General features: G+C 41.1%; 1 long non-coding RNA gene across 1 annotated transcript in view; it reads left to right on the top strand.

Moving 5' to 3' along the window:
* LOC130361686 (uncharacterized) overlaps positions 1–16432 on the top strand; it is a 121126-nt gene extending 104694 nt beyond the window's left edge. The window contains exon 4 of the long non-coding RNA XR_008891110.1: positions 16195–16432. This is a non-coding gene — a long non-coding RNA (uncharacterized LOC130361686). The remainder of the gene's footprint in view (positions 1–16194) is intronic.
* Positions 16433–19733: the final 3301 nt, after the last annotated feature.

Genomic DNA, 19733 nt, shown 5'->3' with positions numbered 1-19733 from the left:
TGGCGCTCCTGGGCCTAGGCGGTAACAGGCTTGTGTTATTTAGGCTGGGGAGGGCCAGTAACAATGGTCCTCGCCCACCCTGGGAACGTCAGGCTGTTACTGTTTGGGTGGTATTTGGCTGAGAATGAAAATAGGGGGGACCCTATGCGTTTTTTTTTAAATAAATAATTAAATATATTTTAAAAAACGCATAGGGTCCCCCTATTTTTATTCTCAGCCAAATACCAACCAAACAGTAACAGCCTGACGTTACCAGGGTGGGCGAGGACCATTGTTACTGGCCCTCCCCAACCTAAATAACGCCAGCCTGTTACCGCCTAGGCCCAGGAGCGCCATTTTTGACGCTCCGGGCCTGTTGGTACCAGCTCTTCCCAGCACCCCTGTGGTGTTGGGTACCGGGGTAATAATTGGGGGTTAGCGCTAGCTGTTTTTGTGGCTAACGCTAAGCCCGGCTTAGTAATGGACTCCGTCTATAAGACAGCTTCCACTACTAAGCCTGTCTAGTAAAGTAAAATAAAAAAAATTATTACAGAAAAACACTCCCCCACAAGCCCTCGTTAACCATTTTATTAACATCAAGCAAAGAAAAACGCTGGTCGTCGAAGTAGTCCACCGAATCTGAAGGAGTCCACAGGATACACAGATCTGTAGAAGAAGTAACCAAAAAAAAAAAGTGTAAGTACATTTAGGGAGAAAAAAACTGTGTTAAAAAAAATGTAATAGACACACAAACACACACACACTAAACGCTGTTTACCACTTCTGAGCCATGACTACAATTTACAGTGATCCCTCAACTTACAATGGCCTCAACATACAATAGTTTCAACATACAATGGTCTTTTCTGGACCATCGTAAGTTGAAACCAGACTCAACATACAATATACAGACAGTCCAGATCTGTGAAACGTGTCAATGGCTGGAAGAACCAACCAATCAAAATGGGCATTCACTGGTAAAACCCCTGTATTACTGAAGTGTATGCACTGACTGGTGTCTGGTATTACATGTTCTGTACACTACCTGTATCAGGGTTAGCTGCTCTTTTGGACACCAGGTGAGGGCGACTCCATTACTTGTTTGGGACATTGCCTGTACTGTACAGGACCCCTGAAGACGCTCCTGTCCTCTACATAGACCAGTGTTTCCCAAGCAGGGTGGCCCCATCTTTTGCAAAACTACAACTACCAGCATGCCCGGGCAGCCTTTGGCTGTCTAGGCATGCTGGGAGTTATAGTTTTGCAACAGCTGGAGGCTCCCTGCTTGGGAAACACTGACATAGACAGTGATTACAGCTCCCAGCAGATCTTTCTTACTTTTATATGTAAGGATTTGCTTTATCTATATCAGTTATCTACTTATTTTTCTTTGTCACTTTTTCCTATTTTGGATGACATTTTGGTGCCTTTAGAACCAATTACCATGTTTCCATAGAGTTCTGGTCTCAACATACAATGGTTTCAACTTACAATGGTTGTCCTGGAACCAATTAATATTGTAACTTGAGGGACCACTGTAGTTATTGAATTATTTAGATGTGGTGAAAAAGCTAAAAAAAAACTCAAAAACAAAAGATCCAGAAGGAAACCTAGAAGCCAAACCTATTCAGACAGCAGGAAAAAGGAACAGACTATTTTTTCTACTACATGAAGTAAATTTCCCACTTTTGCCAATGTGTGCCAAATTTATTAATGCCGTGCAACAATTTAGTAAATTTGTCGCACATAGTCAAAAATGAAGTAGAAAAAAAACAGGGTAAAAACCAGACTACATAGTAAAAGATTAGTTAATGCCCATCATAGTGAATGAATCAGTTTTGATGTATAAATATACAAGGAGGAAAACAGAACTTGGGCCATAAGGAGTCCCATTGGGAGTCCATTATTTTTTAATTTACATTCTAGTTTATATTCTTCCAAGAATGACAATATGATAAAACACCCCAGCTGCTGTGATCTTTTGATCTTAGACTGGTTTCACATTAGCGTTTTTCATTGCCGTTACTCCATTCTGTTAGAGAAATAGAGAAACAGAAATTAAAATGAGGGTAACGGATCCCATTCATTCCTATGGGCTTTTTGAAATCTCTGTTGTACTCGGTTAACATCAGTTGTGCTTCATTTTAGTTATTTATAATGGAGAAAAATACCGGGCATGCAATATTTTTTTTCTGTCGTAAAAAACGGATATTCTAACATACATTAGTAATTAAACATTGAAGTCCATGGTGATGGAAGTATCCTCCGTTATTTATATCCGTTATTCCTACTGAGCATGTTCAGGAAAAAAATTACTGGTTATAAAATAACGGACATTAACAGAGATAAACGGATGTTTTAATGGCTTGTTGATGGTTCATTATTTTATATGCAAGACATGCATAAAGAAAGCAAGGATAGCACTCACCATGACCATCATATGCAGATCGTCTTTATTGCATAAGCTTCATGGAGTGGGTAAAGTACAAATTGCAGCTTCCTCAGGGCGACAGGCATGTGCGCCGGAGCGTTCAGCAAGAAGGTGTGACAGCTGTTTCTTAGGCCAGCGCTTACTTTAACAGACCACTTGCATTTTATATGCAAGTTTTACAAAATCTTTTACCATTTTACTTCCGTTAACATTATGAAATGTCCATAATTAACACATAACTGAGGTCATTCATAAGGGAATAGAACAACGCTGATGTGAACACAGCTTTAAAGGTGTAATGTCCTTTTTTTCTGCTGTGGTCACATGACCAGTGACTCTTATTGATGAAACATCATTGTAACAGAATGTAAACACTGGAAAAGTGAGGGCCAATGGAGGTTGGCTTTAGCAAGACTAGAAGTACAATTTTGCAGTTAAGGATTATAGGATTATTATTATTAGTATTAATATTAAGATGTTTATTATGCTAATCTGTATAAAAAAATTAAAAAAAAATACATATTACAGGGAAATGCAGAGCCCCATTGCAGAAAGTGATCCAGTAAAAAAAAAAATTCAGCAAAACATGGCGGTGTTCCTGAGCTCAAAGCATTTGGCTCTTATGAAAATGATCCAGCTTTCATCAATCATCACATTAACACTGTTGGCTTCTACGTGTGGCCACCTGTTGACCATGCTTGTTCTGTCTAGTTTAGCAAAGAGATTAAAAAATGAAAGCTGGTATTTGGTATTAATAAAAAAAAAAAATTAAGATGCTTAGCCTATGTATTATAAAAAAGAATTAGTTATCCACTCTTTTCATGTTATTGATCAAGTCATAGTAAGCATATGAGTTTATAAATAAATGCTGCTTGATATGGGTGAAAAATGAAATAAGGAAACAGTAGCTCAAATGACAATGACAATCACCTCTCCTGCCTGAAGTAGATTCACATGTTGCAAATTTATTGCAGAAATTGTTAATTTGTTGCAGTTCAACTAATCTGAATACTGTCTGTTTAGCAAAAACTGGACAATTTCTGCAAGAAATCTGTGGGATGTCAATTCAATTTGAAAGCTACAACATGAAAGAATAACATGGGCATGTAGTTTGGAAGAAAATGCCTTAATGCCACATTTTTCAATGAGCAACATTATCATTTTGGTCCCAACGATAAACTGCAGCCAGCCAGCATCTTGCTCTGTACTGACAAGGGCCAACAATCCCTAAACAGATGTCTATAAATGGGTAACTTTCCCTTATTGGGAACCACCTTGCTTGGCTAATTAAATTCCCAGTCATGAGTTAAAGGGGTTGTCCACCATAAGGTGATTTGAGTATGTACCTGGCAGGCAGTAATGGACATGCTTAGGAAGGATCTGCACTTGTCTTGGGGCTAAATGGCTATGTTGTGAGATTACCATAACACTGTGGCTAGCTTTTTGTGAACTGGTATTTCCTGTTGGATTTTTCTTTTTTGACTACAAATGCCATAATTTCATTTTCCTCCCTCCCACACATCAGCCACCCCACCCATTGAAAGATAAAAGAGCTGCATCATATCAAAAGACCTGTGGTTTTCAATCAGGGTGCCTACAGCTGTTGCATTAGTTGCAGATTGATCTCTCTCCCACAAAGCGATCCCTCCACCCTTTAAAGAAAACAGGCTCCCTCTCATCAGCTAACTAGTGAGTAAGGTCTCGGTCGCATTGCAACCTGGGAAAAATCTGAGACAACAGTCATTTTGTATGCTGTTAAAAATAAATATTGGGGGGAAAATCACAGAAGAATTGTGAGAAAACCATCACACACAGGTACAGACACTATATTATGAACTACACTAACTTTACAACCCCATGTAGCATAGTCAAATAAAAAATAATAATCCTGGAATACCCCTTTAAGGCTTCTTAATGGAGTCAAACATATTGGAAAACGTATCGCATTTAACTGTAGGAAAAAACTGTAGGAATTTTAGGGGTAGATCTTCAATAAAACATGTTTTGTTCCAAACAAGTCCAGGCACAGGTCCTACACGGTATTACACAGGTTGTCTCCTCAGCAAGGGACATCAGCTGAGTAGGCATCTTCTTTGATGAATACCATGACTAGGCTAGGATTGTTGTTGCACAAACTTGCATCTACAAGCGCTGGCAATACTATCATCAATTTAAATGTGCACATTGGCGCAGATGCCGTGATCTGTATTGATTACATCATCTGAGGGGATAATGGCGGACATCAGCGCGATTGCTGATGTCCGCCAATACCGGGGGCTGATAGCAGTGCATAACGTGAGCACCGCTCTGATGCTCAAGGTCATGTACAGGACATAAATGTACATCCTAGTGCGTGAAGTACCTCCGCACCAGGATGTACATTTATGTCTGTGGTCATTAAGTGGTTAAACTATTTTCATGTACAGGTTTCTTGCATGGGAATTGAATCCTGTTCACACACACAAGGGGGTCAAAAACAAAACTCTTCATATCAAATATTTAGCGTTTCGCTCCAAAATTTTGGCGCAAAAAAGTTTTCATCAGATATTCTAAGTCTTGTATGGGCACTAGTAATCATGGAATGTCATGTGAGATGCTTCCACAAGAATACTCCATGATTCAAAATTTGGAGGTAAAATCTGCAATTTTGGGACCAAAAATTTAAGATGGCAGCAAAAAAATTAATTGGGGGCTCCAAAATTGTCAATTTTGGTGCAAAAAAACAAAAGTGACACAGAAATGAACTCGTACTTAATTTTCACATATTCAAAGCAGCAAAATAGACTTTTGAAAATGTTAGGAGATTTAAAAAAAAAAAAAAAAAAAAACATGAATAATATCCCTGAAACAGAAAGTACTGCAGTTTTTTTTATATCTTCCCCAAGGTCTATTTATAATCTGTATCTCTAGCTTTCTAATCACTAACTGTCCCTATTTTCTCTCTCTTTCTAATCTGTATCTCTCTCTTTTTAAACACTAGCTGTCCCTATTACTGCCTCTCCTGCTCTCTTCAGTTGCTTTGTCGCTCTGAACACTGTGGATGATGTCACTGGCCTTTTATCGGTGTCCCTTGCTGCATCCTATTGGCCTTTGTGCTGACTGACACATGAAAGCAGCCAATCATATGATAGAGCTAGGTTATATGTAATCTGCTGCTTTCCCTATGTCATCTCACTTCTACCCCCTGCCCGCCCTGCTTCTTCCGGCCGCCCATAAAAATGCTTTCACCGTTTTTCGTGCTATTTACCAGCTTGCACGAGCTGAACCGGTAACATCTCGGTAGTTCGCAGGGCCTGAAAAATCCTAAAGTTCAGTTTGAATCTGGGTTCGTCAGATTCGGCTCGCTTATCTCTATTAAAAACATGTTTATAGCCAGATATAAGTCAGACAGCTAAAACGTTTTCCAAATAAGATGCAGAAACAAATGAGAAATGGTTGGGAGGCTACACACTAAAAAGGATTAACAAACTGAGGCAAGGCACTGAGATGCACTGTACCCGTGGTACCAATGAAGCAGGAAAAAAATCACACAGTTTGCAAATGTTAAGTGTGGATATATATTTACAGTAAATAGAAGTGCAGAGATGTAGCTGGTATCTGGTACAATAATTGCTTTATTAAGTAAAATATGCAATATAATTAAATATTTAAACCAGTAAATATACTAAGTAGCAGTAAATATACTTAGTCTATCCCTATATCACGTCCTTGCACCTCCGCTGACTCACTATTAAGGTCGAGTATCTGTTTCACCGCTACGTATTGCCCTCCACCTGCTCAGTACTATTGGAACGCTACTCAGTGGTGCCGTCCCACCAATTTTGACAGACTAATAAAATATTTAAGATGTGCCTAAGTCACTGAGCAGGGCCCTTGCTACAGAAACGGTACACTAGGTGATATGATAAAAAGCAATATGGTAAAAGCAGTTCTTGCATAAAATAGTAATGATAGCCAATAATGTTACTATGTAGATGTAAAATTGCCACCTTGTAGTATTAAGAAAAATAGTTACAGCGCTGTTAATAATCAAGATTGCATGTCCAAGGAAATAGTATGATAGAACAGTTAGTATATTCAAATCAGGTTAAGGGATAACGGAAACCAGGTTGGCACGGGCACTGATGCTCACAGCGCACCCGGCCTGATTGCAAAAGTACCTGCAATCTTCTTATGAACTGTCCTGTCTGTTGCAGGAGTATTTGTCCTCCTGGCAGGTGGTATCCCATTGGACCGGTGGATGGATGGCTAGGAACTGTGTCTGGCTCCTGGTAGGTAGGTCATTGCTGCAAGGGTGTAAGATCGCGGGAGTGGGGATGTATACAGCACTGGCGGCAGCCACGTCCTCGTGCAGTAGAAAAAGCTTTCTGAGCGCATAACTTGCTGAGTAGTGGTCAAGTTAGTGGAGCAAGTTATGTGCTCAGAAAGCTTTTTCTACTACACGAGGACGTGGCTGCCGCCAGTGCTATATACATCCTTGCTCCGCGATCTTACGATCAAACGGGATGCTATATGCCAGGAGGACAAATACCCCTGCAACAGACGGGACAGTTCATAAGAAGATCACAAGTACTTTACATCAGTGACGGTGACAACCTGTTTACAATCCCTTAACCTGATTTAAATATACTAACTGTTCTATCATACTATTTCCTTTGACATATCATCTTGATTATTAACTGCGCTTCATCTATTTTTCTTATTGCTACAATGTGGCAATTTTACATCTACATAGTCACATTATTGGCTATTATTACTATTTTATGCACGAACTGCTTTTACCATACTGCTTTACCATATCACATGACCTAGTGTACCATCTCTGTAGCAAGGGCCCTGCTCAGAGACTTAGGCACATCTTAAATATTTTATAATATTGCACATTTTACTTAACCCCTTAAGGATGCAGGGTGTACCTATAGGGGCTATAACATTTAAAAAAAAAAAAAAAAAAGATCATTTAACTCCTTTCCTAATAAAAGTTTGAATCCCCCCCTTTTCCCATAAAAAAACAAAACAAAAAAACTGTGTAAATAAAAACATTTGCGCGTGCGGAAATGTCCGAATTTTTTGAGTAAAATGACTGATGTCATTACAAAGTAGAATTGGTGGCACAAAAAATAATCTCTCATATGGATTTTTAGGTGCAAAATTGAAAGGGATATGGTTTTTAAAAGGTGTGGAGGAAAAAACGAAAGTGCAAAAACTGAAAAACTCTAAGTCCTTAAGGGGTTAATAAAGCAATTATTGTACCAGATAGCAGCTACATCTCTGCAATTCTGTTCACTGTAAATATATATATATACAAGGGTAAAGTAGTAATATTTGAGTCATGACACAAGGATGAGGCCAGGAAAACACCTCATGCCAACCTGTAAACAAATGTATTTGTGGTGACCCAGTACAGAATCATGGGTTTTTCTGTACTCCTGCCCATTCTGTGTGGCAGATGCTGCTTTAATGTCTATCTTGGCATCCTACAAACAGGATATGGGTGTGTGCCTTATGCAAGAAACCTTCCCCCCAGTCTGAACTGTGTCCATATTGCAGAAAAACGCACATCCGTGTGACCGAAATTGTGCCAGTATTGTACAGGAGCTTGTCTGTGAATACCCTTATGCAAAGAGGCACTTGTGAAATAAGGGTGGAGGAGAAAAGTTTGTCTGCCACTGTGAAAGAACAAAGTCTGTGTCTGTCATGTGCAAAGAAGACATGTTGCGTTATTAAAAGTGTCCGGTACCTGAAAGGGTTAAAGAAGCCAGACAAAAGCCTGCGATGAATGCCCGCGAAAGTCTGCATCCTGCCCCTGGGCGTGGAAGCCAGGACTCCGTGCCGAATCCAAGGTGGAACCTAAAGTGCTTACCCACTGTTGCCCAGGGGGTGGCTGAAGAGGGTGCACTGCTCACGTGTTTCTGTCCGGCAGCCATCTTGCCGAAGACCAGCATAAAGAGCGGAGTGCAGCAGGACCTCTTCAGACCACCGGAAGTTCTCAAGAGAAGTAACATGGCGGAGGCACTAGAAGCCACAAGTCCAATGAGTCCCAAGATGGCGCCCAGCACCTGTGAAATTGCAGCAGCAGCAGCTGCCCACGTTTTTCAAGAGTTAGCAAAGCGGCTACAGACGCTCTCCCTGGAGGACCGATGCCTGCATGTCTCCCTGCAGGAGAGCGCCGACCAATGGACAGCTACCGCAGAGGCCAGAACACCAGTCTCATTGAGGGAATCATTGCCTGTGAGGCTCTCACCGCATCACCGGACCTGAGGATCCTGGGCAAAAATCCCCACGGAGGAGTCTGATGTGAGTACCCTGGTGGAAGCCGTTTTTTCTACTCCCTCTACCCTGTCCAGTCCAGAGTCCGCATCCCAGGCCCTCCAGTCTGCACCTCAGGTCCTGGAGCCCATGCCACGGCCTCAGCCACCCCCACTACCCCATTGGGTATTCAGCAATGAGCCGTAAATTATCCAATACATGCATCAGCACCTCCTGCCCATACCCAGAAAGGGGCATCCCCCAGTTCCAGCAACCCTGTCGGCGAGAGCTGAACAAGAGGCCCGAGTGGCTGCTTTAGTTGTGGAAATGAGGAAGAAGAGGCATGGAGTAATAGATCACCGATCAGACAACGGAGAGGCAGGTGAGGACCCTCCCATCGTCCGGTAAGCTAATCGGGACGTCACGATTTTGACACGATAGTGCCAATCAGCTCCGCTGAGCTGCCGGGATTCTTTTACTTTCACTTTAGACAGCTCTATCAATTTTGATCATGGCGTCTAAAGGGTTAATGCCTGTAATCAGCTGGGCCGGTAGCAACCGGGACCCACGGGGTTTAACCTGTTCTCAGCTGGTGAGAACGGTTTAAACCTGTTATACTGGACGAGGGCGAACAGGCACACCCTGAGTCCTTAAGGATCGGGGATGCAGGGCGCATGCATACGCCCTGCATCCCCAAGAGGTTAAGCGGAGGTCATTGTTGTCCGTACCTCTAAATACTAAAAAAATATATATGTTTCAGGGAGAAGTAGCAGAAAGCCGATGGGCCCGTAGCACAGACATCTGGGTAGAAAGCCTCTGGCAGCCTGATCCTAAATATGTCTAATGTGTATATGGTTTCATATATGTATGTGTATGTTATTGTCAGTATCCACAAATGTTTATAAGTTTTAAATATTAGTACAATCAGGGTTAAGTGTTGGTACAAAGGTACATATGACCCATCACAACAAACCGTTACAATAACCATTACTGTCCTTTAGACTTTGTTACACCTAATTGGAGTATGTGAAGACATTTGTAAAAATGCCACATGAACTCTTACAACTGTTTACAACTCTGTGAATTACAACCCCCATTCTGACCAATGCCCCAGGAAAATGTATATAGCCCTGTGCATGATGTTTTCACTAATGCCCCAGGAACTATTTTGTTTGTTCTAACCAAGGCCCAATAGGCCATTTCATTACATCTACCCTCTAGGATGTTACGCTGAGGACGGCTTTACTCTAGTGGGGAAGTTTGTGGTGACCAAGTACAGAATCACGTGTTCTTCCGTACTCCTGCCCATCCTGTGTAGCAGATGCTCCTTCAATGTCTGTCTTGGGTCCACTCGCCTCAGAACTCTCCATAATGCACTATATAATGTAAGGGTTAATGTATGTATTGTATTTTCTATGTACTTGTTACCTTAAGAAACCTGTTGTCAAGGACCTTGTTGTTAAGAGGTGAACATGTGACTTATCTGCCCAATCGGAAGGCTCCAAATTCTCTCCCTTATATACTGTAGCCAGAGTTCAGAGTTTAGAAGAGTCTGATGCTGAGGTACAGTTTTGTGAGTGAAGTCTGTGAGGTTGATCTGAGCCTACAGTCTTGGGGATAAAATTCAGTTCAAGTCAAGCAAGTTAGTCCAGTCCAAGTAACTCCAGAATAGTGTGGGCTGCAACACAAGTCAAGTCAGTCATATACAGCACAATAAACTATAAGTCCCATCAAGCCGATAAGCTTCCCTAAGTTCACCCTGCAACTCCTTCATGCTTATCTGAGATGTAATGGATTGTACCATCTTTCCAACCTCAGTAAAGCAAGCCAGTTAACTGTAACCTTGCGTCGGAGTCAATATTTGCCCCGTGCCTGGCACAGGTGAAGCTGGCCAACTTCGGGTGGTGTATAGGTCAACCACGCCCTGGCATCACGAAAAGGTTAATAACACATTACCCCGTACGACATTACATATTGTATCCTAGACCAATTCCCTTTTCTTCCACCAAAGTTATTAATACCAAGTAACACTGCTCTCTTTAAGGGCTGCCAGAGATAACAGGAATTGAACGGGTGTCAAAAAACAAAACATAGTGGCGATGAAAATATGATTTCTACATATGTACACAGTTTGAATGTTGTAGGACCTCATGAAATATTCAATATGGTTGTCATGTGGTGACCTGACCCACCTGACAAACAATATTGATGAGAGACTACAGATAGCCTGAATGAATAGTACAGCATGATTCAGGCTGTGGCACTCAAAACCCTGGAGGCCTCTGACCCAGATGGGGTTTCAATCATTTTGTTTAAAAATGTGTTGCCTTGAGTCCTAATTTGTCCAGTTTTGCTGGCAATACATTATGGCTTTCAGAAAGCTGTTTTCTGAGTGACTTGTTCACAGTTAGTCTTTAAAGGTTGTTGTTTTAGACAGTTTGTCAGGAATGAATGACTTTCAAACGACAGTAGTGGACAATGACAACTTCAGCAGAAAAATAGTCTAAATCACTTGTCTATAATCTGTATGGTAAGCTCGAGACCTATTTCTTTTATTTGATATACAAAAAGTGTTTGATGGTATATGCAGTTTATCTTCAACAAAAATTAAAGGAGTAGTGCAGTGAAAAATGACTTATACCCTATCCTCCTAAATGGGGCCCCAGCAGTCTGCTGGAAGAGATCATTCCGACCCAAAAGGAAGCTGTGGCCAACACCCCCTCCATGTATCTCTATGGGATACATTGAAGGGATATGTCGGCCTCCGGCCCTCCGGGTCGGCACACCCCCTTCAAGCAGACTGCTGGGCCCCGTAAAGGAGATTGCGGAGAGTCCCAGCAGTCAGACCCCCTGCAATCTATAACTTATCCCCTTTTCTTTGGATAGAAGATAAGTTATCTCTCACTAAAGAACTCCTTTAACTTCCCAACTTTTCATTTTATTATATTTGCTTTATGACAAAAAAATGACACATTTAGTATAATTCCAATAGTTACTTATTTTAAATAGATTTGTTGCCAAATGAGAGCTACAGTAGCATAAGTTCAATACTAACAGATAACAATTGTAAATATTTATTCATTTTTCATTAAAAATGAGTGCCAATATAGTAACAACACTCAGTAACTGCAAAGTCCCTGTGATACTGTATTTATTTTCCAATTTATATATTTATTTGATTTTGAACTAGGATAAGATATCTGGCTGATTTGTTGCAGTTGCTCCCCCCCCCCCCCCCCAAAAGAAAAAAAACAAAAAAAAACTTTTCATTGTTTGTTAATTTTTGTTTAGATAATGTTATTAGTAGGGTGACAGTGCAGCCCTGAGCTGAACCAAACCCACCGTCTCAACTTGGCGACAGTCTCAACACTGACTAAGTACATGGTGCTTAAAGGAGTTATCCAGGAATAGTGTTGAGCGGCATAGGCCATATTCAGATTCACGATATTTCGAGAATATATGGACGAATATTCGTCATATATTCGCTAAATTCGCATATTCGTAATATTCACTTTTTTTCACATATGCGAAAATTCACATATGCAAAAATTTGCATATGTGAAAATGTATGAACTTCATAGCAAGTATAGCAGTGTAACTTGATAGAAACAGCAGAAGGGAAGGATCAATATTCGCGAATATTCGCATATGCAAATTTTCGCCCGGCGCTCTCGCACAGTAGTATTAGAGCCTTCATTAGACCACACAAGCTGGAAGCAGAGAGGGATAATCACTGTGATGTGTACTGTGAAAAAAAAAAAAAGAATATTCGTAATTTCGTAGTGTTGAACTAGTGGTAGCTAAAGCCAGTGGCCAGCAAGGAATTTGGACTGGTGGTGATAGTAGTAGCCAGCAGACAGCAGGGGTGGTAGACTAGTGCTATTTGTAGCCAGCAGACAGCAGGGGAAGTGGACTAGTGGTAGTTGTAACCAGCAGACAACAAATATTGGTGGACCAGTGATAGTTGCAGCCAGGCCTTGTAAAGCCGCTCCATGTGCTTACATAGAGCAGTAGTTCCTAAATTCGGACTCTGACTATGTCTCAGTGCCACGTTCTCGGCACCTGGTAAAGAAGGATGAATTTAGCCCCAAGCAATCCTTGGTTTCAGGCCTAACTATAGAAAGAGGGAGATAGGACATTCTTCTTTTCCTCACCCTACTTTACAACTGACTCAACTTCTTCTGTTTGCAAATAGAGAAGCAAGGCTCCCAATGAGCTTATTTTACCTCCGCAATTTATAGGAATGGTTGCAGTTCATTGGTTAACCCCTTACTCACAGCCAGAAATGAAAAAAATTTAGCAACAGCAATTTAACAAAAACTTGTTTTGTACACGTTGATGAGTTGAGGTTGGAGCTGTTGCCTTGTTTTCCTGTCATACAAAACATGTACTGCTGAACGTGTACTAAACGTAAAATATAGAACAATTCAAATCCATTACAAAAGTGCAAAATTACATATAAAACAAAGCACAATCAACCACCACCAACCAACAGGCCCCACAGGGTACACATTGATATACTGCAATTATGTTTAAGCATAACATCAGCCTGATAATGTGACAGTGTGACAGTGAAAACAGAAAAAAAAAGGCAATGGTGGTTTATTACAAAAATACTTTATTTTACATTTACAGATGTTATCTGGTACCCAGATATGCAGTCTACATTAAAGGGGTTTTCTGAGCTTATAAATACAGAAAAGTATTCAAAAATGGCTAAATGCTCAGCATATACTTTTTCTCTCCTTTTACATTCATTGCCTTCATTTATAGCTGCCGACACTGGGGTGAACACATGTTTATAATGCAGGATGTCACACCAGCAGGAGATAAACATCAGAAGCATACTCATGTGAATGCATATGAGACTGGCAAAGGCATCACAACTACAGAGAGTACATTAAAAATGCAAAAATTACACTACAGTTATAGATTTCCACACAATTGTTAAAGATTAAAAAAAACAATGTACATTTATATATTTATATATTTCTATATGTGATAAAAAAAATCTAAATGTTTTAAAGCAAAGGCCTGTTGTATCCCAATCTGAAATTTCCACCATGCACTGACAGATTCAGACCACTGCATTAAAGGGGTACTCAGGCCCTAATACATCTTATCCCCTATCCAAAAGATAGGGGATAGGATGTCTGATTGCGGGGGTCCCGCCGCTGGGGCCCCCCGCAATCTGTCATTCAGCACCCACCTTTGTGAGTTCTCCGCAGCGGAGGTGGGTGCTGAATGACACATTGTGATCAGACATCTTATCCCCTATCCTTTGGATAGGGGATAAGATGTATTAGGGCCGGAGTACCCCTTTAAAGGGAAACTGGCAGCAGCTTCACCAACACTAACCTGCTGATATAGGCTAATAGTGTAGGTAATACTGATTACGAAGGTATTTCCTTGTTTTCTGCTTGGAGCCGTTCCTGAGATATGACCATAAAATGTTATATGTAAATCAGTTCCTTTGGTGCACTTGGGGTGTTCCCAGCCTCTTTGTCCACTGCTACACCTGCCCGACTGGTCCTTGGACAATACCCCTTTAATAAATATTCATAATTCTTCCCTGAAGTACTTGGCCAATACATGCTGAGATCCCACGCATGCGCGGTCAGATCTGCAGCACAGTCAGCCCGTCGACCCACATGTGCAGGATCTCAGCAGGTAGTGGCTACATGCTTTAGGGTAGAGTTAGAAATATGTATTAAAAGGATGTGCCCTAAGTGCACCAAAGAAACATGATTTGTAGGCATATCTAGGGAATGGTGCTACATAGGAGAAAAGAAAAAAAGAGAAGACTCTTGTAGTCAGTATCATCCGCACTTTTAGCTGTACTAGTAGGTTAGTGCTGGGGATGCCGCTGTCAGTTTCCCTTTAACCCGATAACGACCATGGACGTCTATACTCGTCCAATGGCCGTTACCGGGGTATGACGCGGGCTCCCGACTCGAGCCCGCGTCATACCGGTCAGCCCCCAGCTGATTCCTGTAGCTGGGGGCCGGCGTTAATAGCCGACATGCGGTGATCGCCGCGGCCAGCTATTAACCCTTTAGATCGCCGCTGTCAAAGTTGACAGCGGCGTCTAAAGGTGCCTGTATACAGTCCCTGGTGGTCCAGTGGGGTGGATCGCTCCCCTGCAGCGCGATCGCGGGGGAGCGATCCACTGCTGAGGTAGCCTGAGGGCTTACCTCTCCTCCTGTGTCGGCTCCGGCTCTCTGAATGATAAAGCCTGGCAGGACCAGGCTTTATCAATCGAGCGCAGAGCACACAGATGAATGGGATTGTATGCAATCCCATTCATCTGTATGAGGAATCAAATGATTCCTCCTAAAAGTCCCCTAAGGGGACTAAAAGTGTAAAAAAAAAAGTTTAAAAAAAGTTTAAAAACACACACATTAACCCCTTCTTTATTAAAAGTTTAAATCACCCCCCTTTTCCCAAATTCCATATTAAAAATATGTAACCATAATAAAAATAAACATATGTAGTATCGTCCCGTGAGTAAATGTCTGAACTATAAAAATATATCATTAATTAAACCGCACGGTCAATGGCGTACACGCAAAAAAATTCCAAAGTCCAAAATAGCGTATTTTTGGTCACTTTTCATACCATAAAAAAAGGAATAGAAAGTGATCAAAAAGTACAATCAAAATAAAAATGGTACCGATTAAAACTTCAGATCACAGCGCAAAAAATGAGCCCTCAAACCGCCCTGTACGTGGAAAAATAAAAAAGTTATAGGGGTCAGAAAAGGACAATTTTAAATGTATAAATTTTCCTGCATGTAGTTATGATTTTTTCCAGAAGTGCGACAAAATCAAACCTATATAAGTAGGGTATCATTTTAATCGTATGGACCTACAGAATAAAGATAAAGTGTAATTTTTACTGAAAAATGTACTGCCTAGAAACAGAAGCCCCCAAAATTTACAAAATGGTGTTTTTTCTTCAATTTTGTCGCACAATGATTTTTTTTTCCATTTCGCCATAAATGTTTGTGTAAAATGACTCATGTCATTCCAAAGTAGAATTGGTGGCGCAAAAAATAAGCCCTCATATGGATTTTTAAGTGCAAAATTGAAAGGGTTATGATTTTTAAAAGGTGAGGAGGAAAAAACGAAAGTGTAAAAACAGAAAAATGCTTGGTCCTAAAGGGGTTAAAGCAAGGTAACTCAGCCTTTTTCTATTGGTGCTTCCCCAGAGAACACATGGTGATGCCTAAGTCCATGACAACATGAAGAATTATGCATTTTTCCTATTAATCCAATATACTATTAAGACAAGCATTAGCTATTGTTTACTTGTTGAAAGCACCAGAGAACTAAAGCAAATGCCTGTGCCTAGGGAAAGATATTTATTACTTAGTTTTGTTTGTCCTTTTAACCTTATTTTTACCCTTATTTTTTATGCTGCTCTTTAGTGTGTCTTTAAAATATACTAGCTGCATTTTATCATTTACTCAAGGGGCTGAAGTTCCAGCAGACTGCTGAGTTAACAAATTCAATTCTCTTTCTGTTTATCTACAGTAGATGTGAGCAGCCTGGCAGAGAGCAGTGACCCAGCTGATGCTTTTGTAGCATTGGGACCAACAAGCAGCAAATCTCCTTCTGCGGTGACCAAGCCGAGTGGTAATACTTGATGTGACAAGTGACTTGCTAACTGAGGCTTGAAGAAAGCGCAAGAGTGAACCAATAAAGCAGATTGCATTTTAGGATTCCCCTTTCTGAGGAAGGATTACTCTGAAAATAGTTTTTACTGTGTTTATATCCCTTTACAATTTACTTTTTGTTTAATATAATTTAATAAAATAATAACACTTAAGAAAACTATATAATAATATTATCATTATTTATATAATGCCAACAGATTCTGCAGCACTTTACAATTTTGGGGATACAAATAAAGACAAATATCAGACATTACAATATTACCTCTGCTCGCCAGAGCTTATAGTCTGTGAGGAACGGGGTTGAGACAAGAGGCAGAAAGTGCTTTATTGATGGTCCAGCCAGGTTTTATAAATAGAGTAGCTACATAAAAGAGGGGGAACCAGTCACCAACATAGGGGGAGATTGCCAAATATGGCAGATGTTTCAAAGACCCAGAGGTCTCAGAAGGGAGTGAAGTGTTAGTAGAGAAGACCAATTAGGGGATGATATAGACCTGCCTGAAGAGATGTATCTTTAGGATGTTTAATTAAAGTAACCTAGAAATTACGATCTTTCAAATATATGCCAACGGATTTTAGGGAAAACCATAACCAATTCTTTAATGTTTCTCCACATCTTAAATAGAAACTGAGAAACTGATTGGGGATTGTCAGGGATTGTGGATGTGATAGTTAAGCAGAAACTTTAAACTGGGAAGGAGATGAGTTAGCCATAAGAACTGTGAATTTATGGAACAGTCTACCTAAGGAACTGGTCACAGCAGGAACAGTTGAGAGCTTCAAAAAAGGGTTAGATACGTTCCTAGAACAAAATAACTTAAATGCTTACACAGAAATATAGAATCTCTTCCCAACCATATCCCTTCCCTTCACCTCCTTGGTTGAATTTGATGGGTATATGTCTTTTCAACCGTACTAACTATGTAACTATGTAAATTAAATTGGCTACAATATGTATTGATAAGTATTATTACTAATAAGGAGGCTAAGTGTCTACATACCACAGTAGCAGAACATCAAATTGTATGGGGTTCATATTGGTAGGAGTAGCTGTACCCAGCATTTGTCATCAAGATGTGGCTGTGGTTAGAGTAATGTTACATTTAGACTCAACTTTTCAGGGGAAATAACAACTTGCCTTTGGCTTAATTTTTTGAAGATACAGTACTTACTGTACGTTTGGTGTTCTCATAATAAACAAGAGGTTATTGTAGAACAAGTTTAACAGACACAATTTTTGTATATGGTTTCCTCAGAAGAAGGTGCTGCACTTTCCTCCGCCGGCCTTGGGTGCTCTCTGCTTCCAGGGATGAGTGCTAGAGATGAGCAATATTTTGAAAAATTTTATTCAGCCGATTAGGAAAATTTTCCGTTTTTTCCCCCGTGCCGAATCGCTATTAAAAATGGCTATTTCCAGACTACAGAGAGACTCAATAGGGGTGTAGAACACTTTGCCTTGTCGAATTTTATGAAAAATGTCATCTGTCCTATTAGCAGAATTTTCAGAAAATTTTTTGGTCCATATGAATTTATAAAAAAACTGACATGAGCCAGTGGAGACCAAATGGCGGCAGAATGACACAGCCTAGAGGTGGCGGCAACATGAGGAGACCATATGGTGGCAGAATGACAGCCTGGAAGTGGTAGCAGCAAAATTTAAATAGATGATTTTAAATAGATTAACATAATTTTTTTAAATTTAATGTACCAGCAGCATGAAGAGACCATATAGTAGCTGAGTGGCCTGGATGATTAAATATATATTTAAACATTTGAATTGAAATTATTTTAAATAGATTAACAGATACAAATATATATATATATATATATATATATATATATATATATATATATATATATATATATATATATTTAATGTGCCAGCAGCATGAGGAGACCATATAGTGGCTGAATGACACAGCCTGGAAGAGGCGGAAGCATGAGGAGACCATATAGTGGCAGAATGATAGCCTGGAAGTGGTGGCAGCATGAGGAGACCACATAGTGGCAGAATGACAGCCTGGAAGTGGCAGCAACCTAACGAGACCATAGGGCCTCATAATTGAAAAGATGAAGGATATATTTTAAAATTTAAATTGAAGATTTTAAATAGATTAACATAAAAATATTTTCAGCTTTGAGTTACTATGGCCCCCGCCGCACTAAACACCTGCTTTGATGGTACACTACTGGCTGGGCAGGACAGCTTTTCCAGGGCAAACTCTGCTAGCTACGGACCCATATCAAGTTTGGCTGCCCAGAAGTCCAGCGGATCTTCAAAGTGTGTTGGCAGGGTCATGTCAAGGTATGCCATCACCTGCTGGTTCAGGTCCTGCTCCAGATCTAACTCTGCTGATGAGTTGCTTCACTATGCAGATGAAGAAAGCTACTCATCACAGACTGTAGACTCAGGCTGCTGCTGATGGAGCTGGTACTGCTCCTGCCACCCCACCCCTCCCCTCCCCAAAAGCCATGGCAGTGGAGGGTGAGCACAGAGGGCCCCCAACAATCAGACCTTCGATAGGATGGACAATGGCACAGATAGGCATCATCCAATTGACTACGTAGGATGTATCCGTAGTAGGTCAGTTTTTCCTCCCTCTCAGTGGGTGTAAAAAAAGCCCTCATTTTGTGCCGGTAGCGAGGGTCCAATAAGGTGGAGATCCAGAAGACATCCCTCTGCCGAATGGTGACAATCCGGGGGTCACTGCGCAAGCAAGTGAGCATGCATCATGCCATTTGTGCAAGTGACTCGGAGGGACTCCCTGCCTCCATCTCCACTGCATACTGCCACAGTGTGTCTGGGTCATCTGTCTCGTCTTCACCCTCTAGCTCCTCTGGCTGCTCCTGCTCCTCCTGTCCTGTCAGATGACTGTAAAAGCAACCTATTTTGCGAAACCTGAACTGTGCTCCACTATGCCCCTCCCCCTCCTTCTCCTCTTCCAGTTCAGGACCCACCGGGCTCATGTGGCCTCGAGATGTAGGTGCCACGTCAACAGTGCCCAGACCAGCCATCGTTTCCAACACGTGTTGTAGGATATGAAGCAGTGGAATGACGTTGTTCATCCCGTAATCCTGGTGACTGACTAATAATGTGGCTTCCTCAAAGGGCCTGAGCAAACAGCAGGTGTCACCTTATGAACTGCCACTGGTTGACATTGAAGTTACATAGGGGAGTCCTCCTATCCGCTTGGATCATCAAGAAATCGGTGATGGCTTTTTCTATTCATATAGTGGGTCAAACATATGGAGGGTAGAATTCCAACGTGTGGAAATGTCGCAAATCAGACTATGTTGGGGGAGATCCGTTCTGACGCTGCAGCTCAAGGAGGGTGTGCTTTGCAGTGTACGAGTGGCTGAAGTGCATGCAAAGTTTCCTTCCCATTGTTGGGATGT

The sequence above is a fragment of the Hyla sarda genome, chromosome 3, assembly GCF_029499605.1.
Source record: "Hyla sarda isolate aHylSar1 chromosome 3, aHylSar1.hap1, whole genome shotgun sequence".
NCBI lineage: Eukaryota > Metazoa > Chordata > Amphibia > Anura > Hylidae > Hyla > Hyla sarda.
The sequence above is the reverse complement of the archived record's forward strand: the minus strand, read 5'-3'. Positions and strand labels throughout refer to the sequence as shown.